This window comes from Camelus bactrianus, chromosome 3 (assembly GCF_048773025.1).
Source record: "Camelus bactrianus isolate YW-2024 breed Bactrian camel chromosome 3, ASM4877302v1, whole genome shotgun sequence".
Classification (NCBI taxonomy): Eukaryota; Metazoa; Chordata; class Mammalia; order Artiodactyla; family Camelidae; genus Camelus; species Camelus bactrianus.
Window position 1 is genome coordinate 121,072,606 of NC_133541.1, and position 24,625 is coordinate 121,097,230.

At 40.2% G+C, this 24,625-nt stretch overlaps 1 protein-coding gene across 1 annotated transcript in view; it reads right to left on the bottom strand.

Moving 5' to 3' along the window:
- Positions 1-2,575: 2,575 nt before the first annotated feature.
- LOC141577129 (uncharacterized) overlaps positions 2,576-24,625 on the bottom strand; it is a 177,025-nt gene continuing 154,975 nt past the window's right edge. The window contains exon 29 of the mRNA XM_074361176.1: positions 2,576-4,501. The gene's annotated coding sequence lies outside the window, so the exon portion shown is untranslated. The remainder of the gene's footprint in view (positions 4,502-24,625) is intronic.

Here is a 24,625-nt window from a genome sequence, read left to right on the forward strand (position 1 = left end):
TATATTGACAGATACACTCCATGTAAACAGAAGCTCTGTGGGGTTTTCAGCAACTTCTAAAAACATAAATATTCCTGAAGCAGCTAATCTTCCTCCCAACAAGTGAGGAGCAAGCCGGCAAGTCCTGGGGGCCTGTGGCGGCCAAGCTGTGCAGCCCAGGCTGCTCACCAAGGAACAAGGAGAAAATCTTAAAAATCTACTTCCATGCTGTCTTTCACAGAATCTCAGAAATGAACGTTTTAATATCTAAAGAGGGGTGTTTTTTTAAAATAAATTTTTTATTTTTTTCCTTTTTCAGTTTTATCAGGTTGAATTTTTACAGTTCAACTTCACATACACATATTGCATGTAAATACATGTATAGAGCATACTGCATTTTTTGTTTACATATATGTACTAATTATTGTTTCATAAGAACAGATTAGAGCTTTAGATTTTTAAAATTAGTTACCAGAGGAATAAGGACATCTACAAAAGAATAAACAGAATATGGTAATCCAATCACAAAGGACGGTCAGATGTGCTTGCATATATTCAAGAAATCAAAACAATATTTAGTTCATTTGTGGTCTTATTATTATTGCTATTAATTTTATATTCCCCATAAATGAAGTCATATGGCATTTTTCTTTCTCTTTCCACCCCACTTCACTTAGAATGACAGTCTTCAGGTCCATCCATGTTGCTGCAAATGGCATCTTTTATGGCTGAGTAGTATTCCATTGTATATATGTATCACCTCGTCTTTATCCAGTCATGTGCTGATGGACATTTGTGTTGTTTACATGTTCCTTGTTCTATGTCCCTTCTGGCAACAATTACGGATTTTAAATATTTTCCACCTTAAAATCCTTCCTGAAGGAGATGTGGTAACTGGAATCAAAAACAGTTACAGCACAGGGTTGTTTGTGATGGCCTTGGGGGCTTGGTAGAAAGGTTGGCAGAAAGGATTTCAGATTCTGATCAAATGAGTCCTCCTCTTGTAGCCCTGCTGACCGCCTCTCTCACGGCCTGCCCTACAAGTCTGACCAGTCCCTTCTGTGAATCCTACTGTATTGTGCACAAATTTTGTCCAATTGGTGTCATCCAGTATGGACCTTAAGTGAGGCACCCAAGCTCCTGTGTTGGTTTCTTCCATCAGCCCTTACTTCCTTGGGAGCCAGGACTGTCTCATTGCCCCAAGGATCCCTAATGCCTAGTGAGATGCATGATAAAGCTGGTACTTAATGAGCACATGGGTCAAATGGAAAAACCTGATCAAAAAAAGGCCCTCATTTTTCAGACATGCCTACTTGAGCACATAGGGTAAAATGACATGTCTTCTTGGATTTGCTGTCAAATACTTCAACAAAGGACAAATAAAAGAACAAAGGTTTGAATAAAGGAAATATGGAAAAGTTTGTGAATTCCTTAATCTGGGTGATTGGCTTATTGTACTATACTTACTCATGTATACTTAAGTTAGTTTATAATTTTACTGTCATTAGCTGAATAGCAAGTATTAATGCATATTAATTGAAATCCTTAGAACTGAACAAACTTACCCCACACAAAATCCTTAATATCATAGTAGTTTGTCTTTCAGAAATCTTTTCCCACAAAGACAGGAAAAAAGGGAAAGGCAGATCCGTGCAGTATTTCCACGTTGTCAAAAGACCAAAGGCCGATACAAAAGAAGAGATTGTAAAAAAGATAAAGAGGCTGAAATCAATGTCCGGAAAACCTAGCTAACAATCCTAAATGGCCCAACTTAACTAACCTCAGCACTGCTGCATCAAGAATGGGGCAAATAGCACCTAGTGGATTTTTTTTAAATAAATAATTAATAATCCAGTTCCTACCACAGGCAATTATGATAAGACTGAGTATAATTTCTAACACCAACTAGTGTACAAATCATAATTTCTACTTGATTCAAACTGCTTCTTCTATAAAATTTGAATCTTTTTATTCTTAAGACAGATTTGTGGCCTATGACCTAGTGATAAAATTTTCAACTGGCTTGTATTAAAAAAGGTTCACCATAGTGAGAGTTTATTACATCAAGTATTCCTTTTTGGGAAACCCATGTGCCTTGTCACTCTCTTTCATAAGATTTCCTGTGGAAAATTCAATCCTTCATTCAGGAAAAGGCTGAGCAATATATCTCATGGGAAAACCTTCATAAACTGCAACACAAGAAAATGAAAATGACAGTGAGCAGCCCATGAAGCTGGCAGACACACAGCGCACGGCTGTGTTCCCGCCTCGAATTTCTTTAACCAGCAGGGAAAATGTGCATTTCAAGAAATAGACATAAACAATTTTCAGGACCTGAGCACACAATTTCCCTTTCAGGGTTTAGTGGGCTTCCATTTAATTCTATGAGAAATGTTTAAAACAACAGAACAACAGCTGAGATAGGCTTTAAAGTAACTTTTATGTCTTAGTGAAAATAAAGCCAACTGATAGTTATCATTTTTACTTTATTTGATCTCACTCTCTTACTTTACCTCCCCAACCTCCTCCAGAAAATGATTGTGAACATCCCCTCCTGTGTCAGAAGGCTAAGTAGAAAGTACCAATCAAATGGAGGTGGGCTTTGTTGTTTTATTTTTCAAAACAAACAAGTTTAATTCATGTGATTTAATAATTTACATCAGAAACAAAGTCTACTCAATAAATGGTAGCCAACACATGTCATCATAGCTGCTCATCAGGTTTGGCCCCACGTTACACACTTTTACATGGACATGTGCCATGTGCTGTCATGGGAAATGGTGAGTGGGGACAGGGCCTCTGCTCTCACAGGGCACACAGCCTGGTGGGGAGGTGGTGTTCAATCATTGCCCTTTTTTTTAATATACTTACAAATTATGGGAAATGCTATTTAAAAAGAACAAAATGAGTCAATGAAAGTGAAAAATACAAGGACAGTATTTAGGCTGAGGGAAGACAGGGAACCTCTTTGAAGAGCTGACACTCCACTGAGACCCAAAGGACAACTCCGGTGCTGCAGGTGAAGGGCAGGGACACATTGATAAAGGGCTGATATCCAGAATATACCAAAATCTCTTTAAACTCAACAAGAAGGATGAACAACCTGATTAAAAAATGAGCAAAATTCCTGACACAGATCTCATCAAAGAAAAAATCTATATGCCAAAGAAGTCTATGGAAAGATGCTCCACAGCATCTGTCATCAAGGGGATGCAGACTGAAACAGCGAGGTACCACTGCACACCTGTCAGAACTGCCAAAACGCAGAACACTGACAGCACCGAATGCTGGTGAGGATGTGGAGCGTCAGGAATTCTCATGCATTGCTGGTGGGAATGTAAAATGGCCCAGATACTTTGGAAGACGGTCTGGCAATTTTTTACAAAACTAAACGTACTCCTAACACATGATCCGGCAACTGTGCTCCTTGGTGTTTACTCGAAGAAATGGAAACTTATGTCCACACACAAAACTGCATACAGATGTTAATAGCAGCTTTATTCATAATCACCAGAACTCAGAAGCAACTAAGCTGTTCTTCAGTAGGTGAATGGATTAACTGTGGTCCAGCCAGAAAATGGACTATTATTTGGTGCTAAAATGAAATGAGTTATCAAGGCATGGAAAGACATGGAGGAACCTTAAATGCATATTACTAAGGGAAAGAAGCCAATCTGGGAAGGTTCCGCAACTGTCTGATTCCAACTGTATGGTGTTCTGGGAAAGGGAAAACCACAGAGACTAAAAGATCAGTGGCTGTCAGAGGCTAGAGGGGAAGGAGCAATGAATGAGGTGCAGCACGGAGCATTTTAAGGTCAATAAGACAGACTACTCTGTATGATGCTGTGACGGTGGATACATGTCATTGCACATCTGTCCAAACCCACAGAGTGCACACCACCAAGTGTAAATCCTAGTGTTAAGTCTGGGCTCTGGGTGACGATGACGTGTCAGTGCAGGTTCACCCATTGTCGCAAATGCATGCTCTGGTGCAGGCGTCAATAGTGAGGAGGCTGTGGGGACAAACTGCAGTTCATACACTGAATCCAGCCCCAGACACCGCTGTTAATAAAGCTCTGTGGGTGTGTGGAATGTCCGGATGCTCTGGCGTCTGAACAGCAGAGCTGAGCAGCTGCACCAGAGATCAGGAGGTTTCCAGACCCTGAAATATTTACTCCCAAGCCCTTGACAGAAAAAGTCTGCTGAGCCCTATTCTAAACGAATCAGAATTCACCCTGATGAGACAGGACAGCAGGGCCCAAACCAGGCATGTTTAATGGGACTGAAGCAATGTTTTAGTTCCAACACCTTTGCTGAAGTCCTGCAGATCCAGCGACAGACTGTAGCCAGGAAGCGTCTGCAGAAGGAGTCGGTAGCAGGCCTTCCCGCCAGGCTCCGTAATGCCGGGGGCCGCGCGCTGCACGGGGGCCACCCGCTTGAAGAAGGCGGACTTGCGTTGGAAGCCGATCAACTCATAGAGCTCGGAGAGGATGCTGCACTGCTGAATTCTCTCCTAGGAATGCTGAAGCACAGGGAGAAAAGCAACAAGCATCTGAACGAAACATGTAATGGAAAAAAGACCCGTAAAAAATTTTCCCTTAAAACAGAGACCGAACGACACAGGAAGGAAGAGGAAGGCTGACTTCATGCACTGATGGGACCGGATGCAGAAATGCAGGGAAGCAGCGCTGTGCGGATGCTCCAGACCCCCTCTGGGCCCCACCTTTCCGCGTTCCGCCTCTCCTTTTACTAGAAAGTTCCGTATTCCCTGAAACAGAGGAATCTGCTACCTAAACATGGGACACAGAGAAGGGAAAGAGGAAAAGGACGGGAAAGTAAAGGAACAACAGTTCATCTACACCCTAGGGTTTGGGCGGGACTTTCACCAAACACACAACCTCTCAAAGCACAGAGCACACAGTGAGAGGCTGACAGAGTGACTGCGACTTCTGCTCCTTAAACACCAGCTACCTGCCAGCACACGCTGTGCCCGTTACTGAATCATTACAATCATTTCAGAAACTATTACTACCCCAGCTCACAGGCAAGGAAATCTGAATCTCGGGGAGGATTTATTATCATCCTGGACAAATTCCCATGGCCCAGAAGTGTCAGAGCCTCCGGCAGACCCTGGACTAAAATGCTCCTCATCACCACGGGCCCTGAGCCACAGGCTGAGGCCACGTTAGGTCTGCACCGGCCCAGAGCACGAGTCTGTGGGACAGGGAGTGGTCCCATTTGAAGTGCCAGGCCAAGGCCCTCAGGAACATATGTAATGAAACCAAATACCCAAACTCATTTCCAACGCAATTCCCTGTCCGGTAGGACTGCTCAGTACATCTGGCTTATCACCTGTGCACAGGCTGTGCAAGGGGCCCAGACAGTGAAGTGACGTCCCAATGGAAGTGGCTCAGAGACCGCTTCATCACAGGACAGACTCTCCCGGCTTCCAACGTTAACTCTCCATTCCATTTCCAACTGGAAAGTAAGTTTAGACTTGTTTTCCTCTCCAGAAACAAAGACAGTGGTAACATCAGCGGGAAACTCAAGACTGAGGAAGAGTCTCCTGGCCATTTGGAAGGATAGGCTGGGGAGGGAACAGAGATAGGGATCAGAAAGACCCGTGTTCCAGTCCAAAGTCTGCACATCACTCGCTTTGACAGTTTCCTTATTAATACAGGTGATAAAATCTAATTATGATTGTTTTGAAAACTAAAAGAAATAACGTATGCCACTAGCATAGGTGTAAAATCCTCCATGAGTGTTCCAGAAATGGACGTGACCATGGTTAGATACTGTCTGCCAAGTCTTGTGTGCTAAGCTCACATCAGCCAGCCAGAGATGTGCCAGAGAATGCCTCAACAGCCAGCAGCCTTCTCCAACTTGGAAACTCACAGTGTCCGAAGAACAGGCAGTGGTGGATGCTTTGGGACACTGTGGAGGTAGCACTCCAGTGATGACTTTAAAAAGCTGGGGAGAATTTAGGGGACCATACAGTTCAAATACAGTAAACTCATTCCATGTCTACAAATATTCATCTGTAGCCATGATGATTCAGAAAGGAAATACATATTCAAACGTACATCATTTTCCCACATAAGTGCATCAAAACAATTTGGAAAGAATGTAACTTTCTTCTCTAGATCACACAGTGGATATTACAAGGTTTGTATTGACAGCACTACGTGTAAATCATCTGCAAACGTAACTGGGTCCATTATCAGTCATCATCATTTGAAGGGAAGGATGGAAAAGAACAAAGCCAAGCTAATACGCTCCGGTAATTTGTTGGGTTACGATGTCACAGAGGAGACGGACAGCTCAACAAGGAACCACTCTGCCGTGATCACGGAGCCGGGGAACGGGATGGGCGGCAAGATGTATGGCGCAGCCGTAGCTGTGCCCGCCCTTCTAGGCAGGTACCCAGTCACTTTGACAAGGTGTCAAAAGTGTATGCCCACGTCCTCATCACCTGTCATGCATTAAAGAGAAATGGAAACCTATTAACGGCCAATAACCTCGGTGGGTACACCTTCCAAAGAGCAACGTCACAGTTTGACAACTGGCCATCCCGGTTCCCTGGGCTTCATTCTTGGAGAACCTTAAAAACCACTCCTCTGTCCTCAAGAAGTGCTGCCTATTTGTCCTATATTTGGCTCAGGGATACAGCACGTTCACGTGGACTTTAATGTCTGCACAGATTTGACTGTCTTTCTCCAGGTTCACTTGTCCATTCTGAAGAGGCCTGAGTTAAGTCCAAACTCCATAAGATCAATTCCCTCCAGTGACAACTCAACGAGCCTGCAATTACAAACCAAATGAACAGGACTGTCCTCAGCTAAAAATGTCACCCGCCCTTCACTGCTTTCTTAATCTCCTGTCCTGGCTAATTGCAACAGTCTAACATCACCCTCCACCAAGTTCCCCAACTATGTCAAATAGAAAGTAAGGTCCATAAAAGAGGTGACAACTCCATAGTCACCTCTGAATTCCTAGCATATATTAATGTCAATAAATAGAACTATGATTATGGCTTCTTTCCTTTAAAACCTTTCTGGTTATTTAAATGAGACCATGGAAGGGAGGTGTTGGGTCCAGTATCTTGATCCAGAAGACTCTGGAGACCTTTTTCGGAATGGCTGCCCACTGATTCATTCAAAACACAACTTCTCTTTCCGGGAGGAGCTGTGATTTTCTGCCAGGAGTTTGTTGTCAGTCTCATGCCAGAACAGATTTAAACTAAATACTTACATTGGATATGTTATTTTTCCCCGCTTCCAAAAAAATTGACTTTCCTTACTTCCTTGCCTTGAGGAATGCTTTTTTACTTTTCTTTCTAATTCACCCTTTTATAAAGCAGGATTCTCAGGATGTGCTTGGCCTTACATAAGAACAGCCATCCAACTCCCAGTGTGAGAGGCCTGGGGCTCACCTCCTGCCCTCCTGTCAAGGCAACTGAAACTCAGTTCAGGAGCCAACTGGCCCCCAGGGCTTCTAAGGCTCGTGTATCTCCCAGAATCCCTGCTTTCTGGTTGACTTGGCTTCTGAGGATTTCCCCTCACTTTCTTGACAATTAGCTGTGCAGCTTGAAAGATGAGGAAGGAAGGTCTTATTTCTTAATCAGCATTTTAAGGAACTTATGTAATGAAGGTTTTCAAGAGTTTCTAGAACCCTCCATTGCCGAGACAGAAAACACACTAGATATATTCTAAATCTAGCTATCATGTGCATTTTTTATTTGCTTTTGTTTTCTTAACTGCTAACAGACATTTTTGAATTAAAAAATAAAATAAGGCCCCAAATAGGATAGAACATTGAAGAGGAAACAAAATTAAAGGGGAAAGACAGAAAAATGATAAGTACTCTACAAATTTAATAGAAAAAATACACTATGGATCAGATCAGCAGTTTTCAGTAACAGCTAATTGAAACCTGACCATGAGGTAAAATGTCTCTCCTGTCAGGAGACGGCCAACAGAAAACAGAATTAAATCAACAAACTAAAATTCTAAGTCTGGCGAAGTAGAGAAGTCTACCAGCTAAATGTGTTTTCTTCTGGAAAAGAGGGAGACTCACAAGATCTTTTCTGTGGAGCCTGAGCCCAGGTGAGGATGGTGAATTGAGCTCTGTAAGTACCCAATTAGCAAAGTGAGTGATGAATAAAGAGACGTGAGCTTTGATGACAGAGATGATACTACTATTCACTTGTCCTGTAAGTATGTCTTCACGTTCAATGATCAATAACTTGGCGTCCTCAGGGATTGAGATTATAGGAAAATGCACAGCCCGGGCCTAGACCTCCTCTGTGATTGTGGCACTGCACTTAGATGTTTCAAGGGCACCACCAACTCCACCCTCTGCCTCTCCCAGCTCAGTCCCATCACTCACAGTTGTGACTGGACCCCTCCTTCAGGGCCCAATTTCCTCAGTCAACGAGTCACACCACCCACACCTCACCTACAAAGTTCTCACTGGCACTCCCTCAGCACTGACTGTGTGCTGGGGACCACGCTGCACATTGTGCACACGTTATCTCACTGGATCTCCACAGAAGTCCTGGGAAGTCGGTATATCACTGCTTCAAGTAATAAGATAAATTGTTTCACTTCCTTGAGTGCGTCATCCAAAGTTACACGGCTACTGAGCCACAAACCTGGGACTGAAAACCATTTGAAAATTGAACACTGCTACACCTCATAGCCACCCTACTCTGACTTATCACATCACCTCCTGCCGAGCCTTCTAAATGTTTCTAAGCATTCTACAAGACAAAAGTGATCTACGAGAGCACCCCTCTCCCCTACTTAAATTCTGACAATGACGTTCCACTTCCCTTAGGAGAAAGCCCCACCGGGCCTGAGCACAGCCCAACGGCCCGGCATCCGCGTTCCCTGCGCGGCCGCGCCGCCTCACCCACCACGCAGTGCTACACGTGCCGTGTCCAGGACAGGGATGCTGACTCCGTACAACCCGGGGCTCGTCTTACTCAAACAATGATCAACCTCTTCAGTGCTGAATCTCAGAAAAATGTTTTCTCTGGATGAATCAGTATCTTTTTCCTTACAACTTCCCATCATTGATAATGAGCTCCCCCCAAAAGAGAGAAAACCTAATACTCAGACTCCTTATCTGTAAAGTGTGAATAAGAAGGAAATATGAGAGGTTTTAAGCGGAATAATATTCATGTGAGGCTGAGGGACAATTCCCAACATACAGTAAGCACTCAATATGTGCTTACTTAATATTAATAAAATAGATTCCATTCCAGCAACCTTAAATCAATGCTTTATGGCTTTGTCCAAAAGACTACCGACAAACTATTGGACGAACCCCTTTGAGCAGATCCACCCAAGCGTACTGGGATAGGTAAGACTTGACTCCATTTACAGCTGCAGCCAACCAGCACTACGGGGCGGGGGCAGTTTGCTCAAACTCTTACATGTTGTTTGAGCATTTAGTTGTAGTTATTGAATAAAGACAGGTATTATATAGTCAAAGCTCCTGAAACATAAATCTTCAAAGATTGATGCAAATTAGTTTCAAGTACAACACTCTCACTAGAAATTATTTGAAAATTATAGTCTTAGCTCCTCCACACATCGAAAGGGCATTTTCTTAATGTATCTGACTATACACACTGAAAGGATTGTTTAAAAGAAATTAAGATGAAGCCATAATGAATAAGCTTTCAGTATAATCTGCACAAAGTCCCACCCAAGGGTCTCACTTCTCACTTCCACATAAGTGTTCAGGTAGCTTAACCTGGGTCTTGGTTTCTTATGACACGGGGGTGGGAAGAATTGTGGATAGATTTATGTAGCAAATATAAATCTAGGGTATTTGCTGTGTAGGAATCCTAGAAATAAATAAATTGATATATAGTCCCACCCTTAGGAAGCTCAGCCTTTCCAACTACAACAGCATTAAAAATAAAATGAGAGATACATTGAAGAAAATTTTACAAGATTTGCACATTGAACATTTTGAAGTATCACCAAAAAAAAATTAAAACATCTACATATATGGAAGGCATCCAATGTTCATGGAATGGAAGACAATATTGTTAAAAATGTTAAGACTCCCGAAAGTGATCTACAAATTTAATGGAATCCCTATCAAAATTCCAGCTGACTTCTTTGCAAAAATTGAAGAACTGATGCCAAAATTCATATGGAAGTGCAAGGGACCCAGGTCAGCCAAAACAATCTTGAAAAAGAAGAGCAAAGTTGGAGGACTCACTCAATGGTTACTACAAATCTATAGTACTCAAGTCATTATGGTACTGGCATAAGTTTGCATGCATAAATCTATGAGACACAATAAAAAATCCAGGGGGGAAACTTACATTTACAGTCATTTTTCCAGAAATGTGCCAACAAAACTCCATTGAAAGAATAGTCTATTCAACAAATGGTGCAGAGACACCTGGGTATCTGAAGGCAAAAGAATGAATCTGGAATCTGGACCCCCGTATTTTATATAACAAATAAAATATTAATTCAAAATGGATCACAGACAGAAACGTAAAAACTAAATGTATAAACATTCTAAAAGAAGACATAGTTTAAATCTTTGTGGTTCAAGGATATGCTATGGCTTCCTAGATACAATACCAAGAGCATAAGTGAAAAAAAAGAAAGATAAAATTGACTTCATCAAAATTAAAACCATTTGTTACAAAGGACATCATCAAAAAAGTGAAATGAAAGGGGAAGGGTGTAGCTCAAGTGATAGAGTGCGTGCTTAGCAAGAAAAATAAAATGAATAAATCTAATTACCTCCCCTAGAAAGAAATTGTTTTAATGTTTAAAAAAACTAAAGTGAAACGACAATCTGCAGAATAGGAGAAAAATTTTGCAAAGCATATATCTAATAAGAGACTAGTATCCAGGATATAAAACAAATGCTTACAACTGACCAATACAAAGAAAATCGACCCAATTTTTAAATATGCCAAGTATTTAAATAGATACACAATTGGCCAATAAGCATATGAAAAGATGCTCAGCATCACTAGCGAAATCAACATCAAAATGATATCTGATTTTACACTCATTAGGATGGTTATAATCAAAACATGGACAATAACAAGTGTCGGTCAGGAGGCAGAGAAATGGGAACCCTCAATACGCAGCCATTGGAAAGGGGCAATGGTGCAGCTTCTTTGGAAAAGCCTGGTGTTTCCTCAAAAGGTTAGAATTATATGGCACAGCAATTCCACTCCTACATATAGAGTCATCCCTCAGTATCCTTGGGGGGTTTGTTTCAGGAACCCCCCACCCTGGATACCATAATCCAAGGATGTTTGAGTCCCTTTACAATCAGCCATCTGGATCCATGAAGTGGAAACTACAGAAATGGCGGGCCAACTGTACAGCCAACAGAATGAAAATATATTCTCACAAAAACTTGCACATCAATATTCATGGCAGTATCATTCAGAGTAGCCAAAGGTTACAAAAAATATCCATCCATCAATGAACGGATAAACAAAATTACCAAGAATAGTCCCACAAACTTTTGGTCATTAAATCTTTGACAAAGGAGGTGAGAACATACAATGGAGTAGACAGCCTCTTCAGAAAATGGTGTAGGGAAAAGTGGACAGCTGAATGTAAATCAATGAAGTTAGGCCACTCCCTCACAGCATACACAAAAATAAATTAAAATGGCTTAAAGACTTAAACATGTAGACAAGACACTATAAACCTCTTAGAAGAAAACATAGGCAAAACATCTGACATACATCTCAACAATGTTTTCCTAGAGCAGTCTACTCAAGCAATAGAAACTCAAGCAAAATAATACAAGTAGGATCTAATTAAACTTACAAGCTTTTGCACAGAAAAGGAAACAAAAAGCAAAACAAAAAGACAATCTATGGAATGAGAGAAAATAGTTGCAATAAATGAAACTGACAAGGGCTTAATTCCCAGAATATGTAAACAGCTTTTACACTTAATAAGAAAGAAAAACAAACAATTCAATTCAAAAATGGGCAGAAGTCCTAAAGAAACTTTTCTCCAATGAAGACATACAAATGGCCAATAGGCACATGAAAAAAATGCTCAATATCATTATCAGAGAAATGCAAATCAAAACTGCAATCAAGACTCAACTCTCACCAGTCCGAATAGCCATCATTCAGAAGTTCACAGACAGTAAATGCTGGAGAGGCTACGGAGAATTGGGAACCCTCCTGCACTGTGGTGGGAATGCAGTTTGGTTGAGCCATTGTGGAAAACTGTATAGAGATTCCTCAAAAGACAAAAAATTGACCTCCCATATGACCCAGCAATCCCACTCCTGGACATATATCCAGAAGGAACCCTAACTCAAAAAGACACTTTTACCCCAATGTTCACAGCAGCACTATTTACAATAGCAAGACATGGAAACAACCTAAACATCCACTGAATGATGACTGGATAAAGAGACTGTAGTATATTTCTCCAATAGACTACTATTCAGCCATAAAATAATAATAAAGTAATGCCATTTGCAGCAACATGAATGGACCTGGAGAATGTCATTCAAAGAAAAGTAAGCCAGAAAGATAAAGAAAAATACCATATGAGATCGCTCACATGTGGAATCTTAAAAAAAAAATCAAAAATCAAAGACACAAAAAGATAAACTTATCTACAAAACAGAAACATACACAGAGACATAGAAACCAAACTATGGTTACCAGAGGGGAGAGGGTGTGGGAAGGAATATATTGATAGTTCAAGATTTGCAGATACTGAGTATGTATAGAATAAACCGCAAGTTTATACTGTATAGCACAGGAGAATATATTTAATATCTTATAGTAACTTATGTTTAAAAGAATATGAAAATGAATACAGGTATGTTCCTATTTAACTGAATTTTTGTGCTGTACACAAGAAACTGACACAACATTATAAACTGACTAGACTTCAATGAAAGTATTTTTAAATAGACCAAAAACGAAAAAAAAGAAAAAGGATATTATGAAACCAAAAGAATAAAGTACTGACTCAGGCTACATTATGGATGAACCTTGAAACTTTATGCTAAAATAAGCCAGACACAAAAGGACAAATAGTGCCCTTTAAGGTGAACTGTATCTAAGCGTTTACTGTACTACTTCTGTAAATTTTCCGGAGGTTTGAAGTCTATCAATATCAAAATAAAATGTATTATTCATTAAAATCATAAAACGCTTCCTCACAGGAGGGCTTTAATTATTAAATGCAGAAATGCATGTAAAGCTCCTGGAAAAACACTATGCACGTCCACACACAGACACTGCTGTCACTGCCGCTCAGAGGGTGGTGCCAGCGCTGATGAGGGCTGCCTCCACTCGCTGCCCTGCAGACAGGAGTGAGGGCCTGGGCTCTGACAGGCAGGGTGAGCGTGACCCTGGGTCAGACACAGCCATGCCCCAGACTCTGCGTTACCCAACTTTCTTATACAAACTGCAACATGTAATGTAAGGCTACAGGGATGTATCTTACAACACAGGGAATACAGCCAATGTTTACAGTAACTATAAATGGAGCATCTACTGTACACCTGAAACATATCATATTTCAAATCATCTATATCTTTGTAAAAAATTAAAAAATAATTTAAAAATGTTATCACTTTAATATTCAATTCGGTATTTAAGTAACTACTAAACAGCTTAGAATGTATAAAAGCATTTAAGTGTGCTGTTTGTTTACATATTTATTTACTTTCAGCCTCCTGCTAAAAGAGAAATTAAACAATTTTTTTAAACACACCTTAACAACCATAACAACAAAAAGGCAAAACTGAAAGTGAAGAGAAATTGGAGATTCAATACTTAAATGAAACCTGGGGGAGGTAAAGTCATAAAAATGGATTCCCTGGAGTCAGGGCAAGTGTTAAAGGCCGACTAGAAATTCAGCTGTAAGATTCTTGGCAGCTAAAGCAAAAAGAAAAGATCATGGGAGGTTGGTAGAGGGTGTGCTTAGCGTGCACGGGGTCCCGGGTTCAAGCCCCAGGGCCTCCACTAACAGATAAATACACCTAATTACCTACCCCCCCAAAAGAGTCCCAAAGAAAAGAAAAAGAGAAATTTCTTTCCAAAAAAACCTGATATTAAATTTGGATTAAATACTTAAAAAAAAAAAAAAAAAGAAATATAGAAAAGATGAATGACACTGTGAAGGAAAAGCCCAGCTGGGCTAACGAGCTAAGTCACAAATCTAAGTGTGATAAGTGTCGGTTTACTGATCTAAGTATTGCTGGGCTAACTCGTAAATCTGAAGTTTAGTGTCAGTTGAATGGGCTAATAAGCTAACTCGTAAATCCAAGGTCAACAATTGTCAGTAAAGTGATCTGTTCCAAATTCATAAGCTTCAGTGTACTGATTCCTTGCTTTTTGTTGTTTGAGCCTTATTGGCTAATAGCCCCTTACTTGTAATTAACCCTATAGAACCTCATGTGCAGGTCTTGGAGGTGCTCAGAGCTTCGGAACAAAAGCCCCTCTGAGCCCGCCGGCGTAATAAATCTCAGTGCATGTTTCTTGGCTGGCCTGTTGTTTCTGTAACAACACAAGCGATAATGTCCTTGAGATAAATCTGTGATGGCTGCTGGCAGGTCCCCATGTCTCACGTGGCAAAATCTGAAACATCTTTCTCACCACTCAGAGTCATCATAAGCCCACTCCACACTTCCTGCTGTTAAATGCAGGAGCACAGGCAGGTCCCGGCCTTTGCTCTCTCTGTGTCATCACAGTGAGACAGGATGGAAGGGGCAGAGCACAGCCATTCAAGGAAGGCCACAGCAATTAACAACAAAATGGTGAAGGATTCAAACCCCAGTAGGCCTTGAGGCTCAGGATGAAGAGATTTAACTTCTAGCAGAGCTTGAGCTTCATTATACACCCATTGTAATAGTAACATGGTGAATAACATGCCCCAAGGCACCATGGCAGTCCCAAGGCTAGCCACAAAAGGTCAAAGGGTGGGAAATGGCCAACTCCCTGGGAATCCCAGCCCCTTGCCCTTAGGCTGGTCCTTCTATATATTAGCAAATGAAACCACCAAGCCCAAGAAAACGAGCAACACAGCGCCACCTCGCGGCCACCCCTCTCTCTCCCTCTTCGGAGAAAGCCCACACTCTGTGGAGTGTGTACCTACTTTTAATCTGAGCACCCAAACCCCACACCTCGTGGACTTTCTCTTGCTTTTCAATGTGTCTCTGTGAATAAATCTACCTTTTCTCAACACTGGCTTGCTCTTGAATACTTTACTGCATGAAGCCAAGGAACAAAATCTGGTGGGACACATCCCAGGGGCTCAACCAAAGCCTGGGACACAGTCCTTTTCATGCCTCACATTTTATTCCTTGTATCAACAGGACTGGGTTGTGAAGGGAGCTCTGAGGCCCCAGCTAAGGGACAGAAGCTGCCCCCAGGGCTCGAATTGGCGGGCAGCCTCTTCCCCAGCAGGGGCCTTGAGGTCTGCACGGTTCTGTGTTTCTCTGTTGTGCTGACTCCACAGCCACAGAGCGTTCTCCCTAGGCCTGTCCCCACAAAACCCTTCTCTCCAAAATACAAGCACATCATGTCACAGTCCTCTTGTTCAACCAGGAAATGCTTAACCCACTTTTTCCCTCCACAGTAAAGTACCTAACTGTCCTCCCTCCCATCCCAACACTTCTTTCTTTGTGAGAACTCTGCACTCCCCACACACCATCCTGAACGCCGGTGCCTTGCTGGCTGGGACCGAGATGTTTCAGTCTCACACAGCCTGCATCCTTTCACTTTCCACTTGTTACCATAAAAAAGCCTTTCCTGAGTCACCCACAAATCTGATTCTGAACTTCATAAAGTGCTGAGGTTGCAGTCACTGTGTGCATACCTCCCAGGTTTTGACTAAGTTTCCTTCACGAGATCTTCATTAAGGAGCTGCATCAAGAAGTTGAAAGAGAATATTCTTACATCTGAGCGGAGGAGCCTGCAAAAAATTTAAATGGCTTTGAAGAGAGAGTTAACCAGGGACAGAGAGGTCGCAGGTCCTAGTCAACAGTGTCATGAGGCAAAATGTTCTTCAAAGGCTCAGAGTGGCTTCTGAATGCGGAGACGGCAGGGAGGAGGTGACACGCAGTGAGTGGGGTGAGTGACACAGGTTACGCTCCCCCAGCTGGGGAAGAATTGGATTTTGTTCTAGTTTTCCAAACAAATTCTTACTACCTTTTTCTCCTATTGTCACATACCATTTCCTACGAATTAAGAATATCAATGTCAGTCATTTGGGACACTTGGGAGAAGCAACACGATGCCATTCACAGGGCTGGGACATGACAGCCACACCAGTCTAGGTTGAAAGACAAGTGGGGGTATTTCCATGGTGATCACGGGCATGCAGCAAACTGCTCAGCTTCAATGACCTCATCTCAAAGGTGGGGCAATAAAACTACCAAGAAAAGTGCGTGATGATTATGGAAGACATCTGTTTACTAGGTAAGTGCCCGTGACAGCTGCAGCTTAATGGGGAATGAGTATGATTAACAAGGCCCTGTCTACCTGGCCACACGCTCCCTGCCTTCCTGCCTTGGTGCAGCAGCAGAGTTTGTTTAGCTGAGATGAACGCCCCCAGAGCAGCCCCGACGGGAAAGCTCGCAGCTCTGCATTGCGAGGCGTGTTCCTTTCCTTCTCAGTGCTGGTCACAGTTTGCTGTCATCTGTTTTTATGATTATCCCTTTTGTAACTTCCTCTCCTCCGGAGTTTTTGCTCAAGAAGTGCAGAGCCAGGTGTGTCTTGCGGCCTGCCCGATATTCTGGGCTGGGAAACAGCCGACCCCACATCTGGTTCTGGTGCTGAATGGAGAGAGCAGAAGACCCTGGGGCCCATGCTGAACAGAGGCCCCTGCACCCAAAATTATGGTCTGACTTTGGGCAAATTACACAGTCTTCTTTACCCTGAGATTCCTCATCTGTCCATGAAAATAACTGCCCATGGCACACAGAGTTACCAAGATTAAAGGGAATCACCATATTCACAACCTATTCAAGGGGCTACCAGTGCATCCTCAACAGACACATGCTGCCTTTACGGCTCTGACACATGCCAAGCGGGGCGGCCGCACACAGTGAACACTGCTAAGTGCCAGTGTGTTAAGTGCTTCATGTGTGCTACAATACTCTTTAGAACTTACAACAATCCCAGGAAGAAACGAATATTATCATGCCCATTTCACAGATTCACCAACAGGTTAAGAGAGGTTGCATTCTAGTCCAAGGCCGTATGGTGAGGAAATGCCGATTTAAACCGGAATCTGGGCCCAGGCCTAGGCTCCGTCTCTCTCCCATCCACCTGACCATTTGCCTATGAATTCCACCTGTCCAATACACAAGTTTGCAGCCGGCCAGATCTTAAATGCAATGTGTGCCACCATTTGTCAATGTTGGTTAATTACCATAAACTGTTCTCAGAAACCACTACAGAAAAGAAAGGTGGACTTAAGGAATTCTGCATTGCCTTCTCCTGTATTGTGCAGAAACCCTTCCCTACACCACCAAATCCAAATGTATGCTTCCTCCATGTTTATGTTTGCACACGGCTTATTAAAGAAGAATGTACCTGCAGTAATTCCATCTCGGTTGCTTTCCAAGTTTGCAGATTATCCATAATCAGTCCGTGAATGAAAATACTACAATGTGAATGAAAATACTGCAACCATGTCAGTAAACAAAGAGTGCTGAAACCAAGACATTAGCGGCTGCCGCCAACTCCCAGCGAGGACAGGCCTGCAGCCCAGCAGCTGCAGCAACTCACAATGGTGCCCTCTGAGCAGACACAGAATAAGAAAGGACAGGATACTGGCCCTAGGTAGCTAGGTGCTTGTTTAAAGAATGAATTCAGGGAGTCCAAAATATTTGCTTCCTCCCATACATAGAAAAGCACTAAATTCTTGAACTTGAGATACCTGGCTTTCTTTAGATAACAAGCAATCTTTTACTGTTCCAACAACCTGGTCTTTGTTGTAAAGCTCCTATATATCCTAGCTCCTCCTCAACCTCTTGGGAGCAGTCCCTCAGAGAGATCTGAGAGGCTGTCATCACGGCTCGAGTCGTCCCGCCAAGTAAAACATAACTCTTAACCTTTAGGCTGCACATGTATTTCAGTCAACAGTTTTGGACACCATGAAGGGACCCAGAGCAGACTTTCTCCACCTGAACTCTCCGAGTATCTGGAGCCTTGGTACCATAAGTGGCCCTTTGTGCCCATCTGCCTCCTCTGGGGGTCCAGATGAATTTGGGTGAGTCTCTCTTGGTTCTCGGAAATCACATATTGTTTGATGATCCTGAGTTTTATTTGGCAGTGTTTCCAGGTAACTGGCCCTCCAGTTGAAAGATACTGTGGTGAATTACCCACCCAGTGGAGACATACTGGGTGGGGCCTGGTTGAAAGATAACGGGAAATACCCACCTTGCGGAGACGTCCGATGTGGGGCTGGTGGAAACATACCAGGAAAATACTCACCCAGTGGAGACGTCCCGAGTGTGTCCAAGTTGAAGGACACTGGGTTCAGGGCTGAGTGGTTAGGTAAGAGGTTGGTCTAATGTTTTCCTCAATTTGGTTACCTCCTTTGAATTTTTCAGGATAAAAGTAAAACTCTTATGAGTAATCTTTCAACTCCAAAAATGGGACCCTCCTCCTGGCTGGTAACAGCTTTCTCTGGTGACAGAGAATCTTGCAGGAGTGGTAGAGGCAAAGACTTCATGCCATAGAGTTGTCCCTGAGGGAAATCTTACTAGCAAATTTATTGTGAGAACCCGACCTTACAATGTGGAATAGAACTTTCAAAAAAAATAAAAAACAGAAAAGAAAAGAAAAAATGACAGATTGCCAGCCTCCAACTATTACCCCAGCCAGGTTTATGTACGTACAAAACTTACAGCATTAATTGGGAATTAGAAAAAAAAAAAACCTCACTATGAAAGTAACTAACCAGGCCTGATAAAAACATTTTTTGGAATTCTGAACTTATACAAACAAAATTCCCGTTAGGGGGAACTTGGATTTCTCTTCCTGTGTCCTTGAAATGTAAACGTTTTATCTTTCTCTCGGTGTTTTAAGTGTGTGTATGTATGTATATATAAGTTTACTTTTTTTTTAAAGGAAACCTTGGACTCTGCCATACAAAGGGTTCAAGTATTGTGTACATATGGTGGCCACGCAAATAAATTGGGATTCTAAGCAATTCTTTGTACCAATTTTCAGATATTTTGCCATCTTAAACTTTGTTTCATCAGCCTGGACCACAAAGGCCTTTAGCTTTTGAAGAGTAAACTTTTGAATTTTATTTAGGCAACACCCCCACTCTCATGTGGAAGAGCCTCTTCATCTTATTGGTTTAAAATCACTATATATATATATTATATAATATATATAAAATGATGGCCATATGATGGATCCTTTAATTTGGAAAAACTTTTAAATTGGTGAGAGTTGAAAGAGATCTCATTATAAACAGCTGTTTTATTGGTATCTATTAAAATCAATTTTAAAGGTAGAAAAATATATCTAATGTTTAAGCTAAGAACTTAGTGAAAAAAATAAAACTGGTTTGAAAAGCTACATTTGTGTTTTTCCTTTCCGATAAATGGTTCTAGGGATGCTAATAAAAACTTAGAATAATTAATGTTAATTAGGTTGAATAACTGGAAAAAGGATTGTTAAAATGTCGAAAAAAAAAAGATAAGAGGCTTAACCCAAGTGGATAAATATTTTTATATGGTTATTTTGAATGAGATAAATAAAATGGACATTTTTGGATTTAGGTACAAGGTTTTGATACTACACTACATAAAGTAAAAATAAAGGGCCAAAGAGATCACCTACTGCCCCCCAACATTAAAGTTCAAACAAGTCCGTTTTATTTGCCACAGTTTAAAATATATGTATATATAGACTGAAATACTTGATCAATGATTGGGACAACAGACCAATTAATCAAATTAAAAATTGAGAAGGGTCTAAGCTCTTTGGCTGAAACTTGGGCATCCTAGAGACTTTTCTATAAAATTAGATACAATGCACACACACAAAAAAAATGGCTTCTGGCACTCCTTCTATAAATAAGAATTATTGATTTAAACATAAATATAAAAATTAAAGGTATAAGATTTAATAAAATTGAGATAAAAGTTTGTAAAATTGGTATATTTAAATGGTCTTTATATAAAAGTTTTGCTTAATTATGTTGTGGGATAGATCTGTTTCAATGGAAAAACGCTTCCCCTTCTTGGTTTTATAAGTCTGGGCACAAATCTGTCCCTCAGAAAATATTAATTGAACAAAGTAAAAGAAACCAACAGAGTTACATGAGCCGTCCAGTACAACGTAAAACTAAAAACTAATATTCAGTGGCTAATAAAAAAATATAATAAGAGGTTTACCCTGGGTTTAACTTATAACTCAAGGAAAAGAGACCTTACTAAATGCCTTATGCAAGCTTTGGAAGACATGCTAAAGTAAATCTTAAGGTTTTAAAAGATGGAATTCTTTGTTTACAGCTCTTCTCACTGATAAAAAAAATGCCAATTAAGGAGAGAAAATTGGGTCTGGGTGACAGAGCAGTTCTCTGGGGAATTGGAAGATTGTGTCTTTGTCTTGCAGATCAGAAATGGAAATACAGCAAACAGTGACCTAGGACTGAGCCTAATTAGCTCAATGAAATAAAACTTAAGGCCAAGAAATATTTGGCATTTTAGAACTCAGAACTCTGACGTGTCCTTCAGACTTTGTCAAGAAATCTTAAATGTCTGTTTCATAAATAGCAAGCCTTAGTGATTTGAGCAAGCAAATTCACTTTACTCCAACTATTATTATACCTATCTTATAAGTAAGTTTTAAAGTGAAGCTATGAGATCTCTAGCTTTGGTCTGTTTATAAGACTGTGTACACATTATTGATGTGAGATATTTCTACAGCTAAAAAAAAATCAAAGTCAAAGAGATCTGCTTAATTGACGTAAAACATAAGAGCTTGAAAATTAAGTATTTTTAAAATAAAAACTGAACAAATTGACTTTCAGCGTCACGTGAACTGGAAAATATTCAATATTAAGATAATATTTGATATTGTTTAATTTAAGAATGTTCTAATTAATATAGACATCTTTAAAGTCATCAATATTAAGTATAATGCTTTCACTGTACCTAGGTTTAATGAAAGTCAAATAAGATCCTGTTATATCTGTTGCAGAAATGTCAAGAAAAAAAACAGTAATGTGGTGTGGTAAAATTTTAAGTAAATTAAATGCAAATGAGATGAGAGCTTTGGGTAAATTTTTAAAATATATTTTTAAAATGTATGCTTAAGATAATCTCTAAATGTTTGGTATCTTTAAATTCTAGAGTTGTGCTAAATTAAGTCAAATGATAGGATTTTATTAAATAGCTATGCCATTTTCAGATAAAATAAGATTGATATATGAATTTCTTAACATATAACTTCCTCTTACAGAGAAAATAAAGGTGTTTAGAAATACTAATAAATGGATGATGCCACACTGAAATAGTCTCTATTATTAAGGGAATGATCTCAGTATCCTAGGAAAGTAAGTTAAATGTGTAAAGGAAATTATAAGAATGGAATTATATTTTGTTAATGAAAAATAGTGAATTTCTCCTGAAGCTGGTTACTTCTGAATGGAAGAGAAAATAAGGGACACACTAATATGAGTATAGAAAGCTATGGAAGGCTTGTGGAAGAGGAACCCTGAGGAAAGAGTTTCATACGTGGTCGGAATTGGCTAAGTTTAGAATCAACTTGGGCAAAGTAAATGAATCTTAGAAGTAAGCAGGTACAAGACTAGATTTGGTTTTCTCGCTGTTAAGAGGAAAAATTTTTCTTAAAATGTTAATCCACCTTCAGTAACAGATTGTAAAACTTCTTATACCACTTAACTGATCTGTTCTGCCATTACCTTTGACGCATTTTCTTGTTAATGAATTAGTACTACGTTACAGTGATCTATATGTTTATCTGACCAAGTGTTCTGAAATCTTTAACAAGCTTCCCAAATATCAATTTCTAATTAAAGTTCTTTTAATCTCCAGTTAAGTTTGGGATGCTACAGAGGGCCCCTGAAACATCCCAAAGAGAGATTTTAATCTAGTAAATTTCATTTGGCATGTTAAATAACACGGTATTGTCAAATGAATAATAAATCTTCTAAGGTTATATTGTATGAGAAAATATTATTAATATAGATATTGTAGAAATTATATGGACTCCCTAAAATTCTGGTATATCTGAAATGTTACCAGTGATAATTCTGGGTATAGTGACCAGGTTTCTTTATCGATTATAGTGTAACGGTGTTTAACCATGATTTTAAATCTTTTGTCATTTATAGACAGTTAATGGTTGTCTTCTGATGGTTTTGCAAAATGCTTGCTGTTCAAGGAGATTTACTGATTTCTAATAAATTTCAAACTATAGCAGTGAACTAAACTGGGTAAGAAATTTTAAATTTCCAATGAAAACTGTGATTAAAAGAATTAGTTACATGGGACTGAGTAAACTGGTGAATATGGTTATAATTTTTGATTTTGTTTAAAATACTACTGGCTTTTAACCTGTTTCCCAGACATAAAGAATCTCTTCTCTTTAAGCTAGCTATGATTCAAAGCAATTTGATAAATTATACCTATGTAATCAGACTTGGAACAGTTATCTTTTCTCTCTATCTGATCCCTCAGTAGACTAAAAACTCTTAGGTCCCCAGTGGCTCTATCAGACAAATGAGGAAGATCATCTCCTAACAGATATAAGAATCTCAAGGTATTTTAAGGATTTTAAAGAGAAAAGAATTTACCTAAATCTGTAAGGCAGAAATCCATGACAAGCCCTTGACGGGGCTTTCCTGGCCTTAGCAAACCTTATTAACATTCTACACTGAGACTCCTAATTAAAAGTTCCAACACAGCCAATTTAAAAAAGCCTATATGATCAAATAATCAGACAACTTGTAAAGCAATTAATCTTGACATGGCTTTATTTGAGAAAAATGAGGGTAACTTTAGAGAGAAAAAAGATTATATTTTAGTGGATATTAAATTCTAGCTTTGTTAATTGACTTCCGTATTTACTAACACACTTCACAATCATTCCTTGCTGTTATGTCACATTGCTGTACAGTTTAACTGAATTATTAATAGGATACTCTAGCTTTGTTTCTGAAGCTCACTAATCTATCCTTGGGTAAAGTTCCAATGCCCCATGACCTGCAGCCAGGGGATTATACAAACTGGAACAGGCATGACTTAAAGAACTGTCTCCAACCTGAATGGAAGGACCCTTTATCAGGTACTCTTAAATAGACCATACAAACCAAAGTTGAAGGAAACGGACTTTCGGGTTCATTTCCTATCAGAAATAGCCCCTGCAATGCACTGGCCTATAGAGCACTGCTCACCTTAAAACAATGCCCAAATGGAGAAAAAGCTACCAGGCCAGGATGAGAAGAAGACGATATCTGAGGTAGACAGCTGACCCAAGACACCGTACCAGGCCTGCATAAAAATTACTGTGATAATTTCTCCTACCTTTGATTATGAACTACTCCAATTGTTAAGTTTATGGTAAATTACCTATGTGTAGTTCTTCTGTGTTACCTTTGTGAGTTTCCCTACTCCAAGGCTCTAACTAGATAGCCCTCAGAAACGTTATTCTAAAAAGAAATTATAGTTCTGTTTAGGCCTCTGTTGATCTTACAAGGTGGGAGACCTCACCTGACCAATTAATACCTGTTCTGAGACTGACCATAAATATGAAATTTCTCATAAGATCACTCAAACTCAATCAGAAACACAAGCAAAATTTTAACCCCAAAATACAACTTCCCGACTATTAAATTCTTAATCGTGACTTTATTAACGTTACTAGCTGTATTACTTATATCCTATCTATTTTATAAAATTGTCTGTTACATTTCCCAAAGTGTAACTAGGCCTACAAAATTGATGATGACTAAACATCTTGAAGAAATAGATAAAATTTATAACCCTGAATAAAGTAATTGTAATAGTGTGATTCTAGGTATGGGAATGAGCAATGAAGGGAAAACACTTCCTGGATCATAACAAACAAGTAAGACAGGTGATCCAGAGAATTTTTAGTATCAACAGGGCCTGATAAAAAACTAGCACCTTGAATGGCAACTCAGAAGATTCTTCACCTGAACTAGGATTGAGCCATCCTAGCACCATGGGACAAAATTGGTCATGAAATGTCTCTCAAAACATTGGCAGAATTTAGGACCAAGGGGGAGCACTGTTAATGAAAATACTGCAACCATGTCAGTAAACAAAGAATGCTGAAACCAAGTCATCAGCGGCTGCTGCCACCCCCAACGAGTGCATGCCTGCAGCCCAGCCTCTCAGCCACTCACAGTGGTGCCCTCTGAGAGGACTCAGAGTAAGAAAGGACAGGATACTGGCCCTAGATAGCTAGGTACTTGCCAAAGGGATGAATTCAATGACACAAATATTTGCTTCCTCCCATACATAGAAAAGCACTAAATACTTGATCTTGAGATATCTGGTTTTCTTTAGATAACAAGCAATATTTTATTGTTCCAACTACCTGGTCTTTCTTGTAAAACTCCTATATATCCTAGCTCCTCCCCTACCT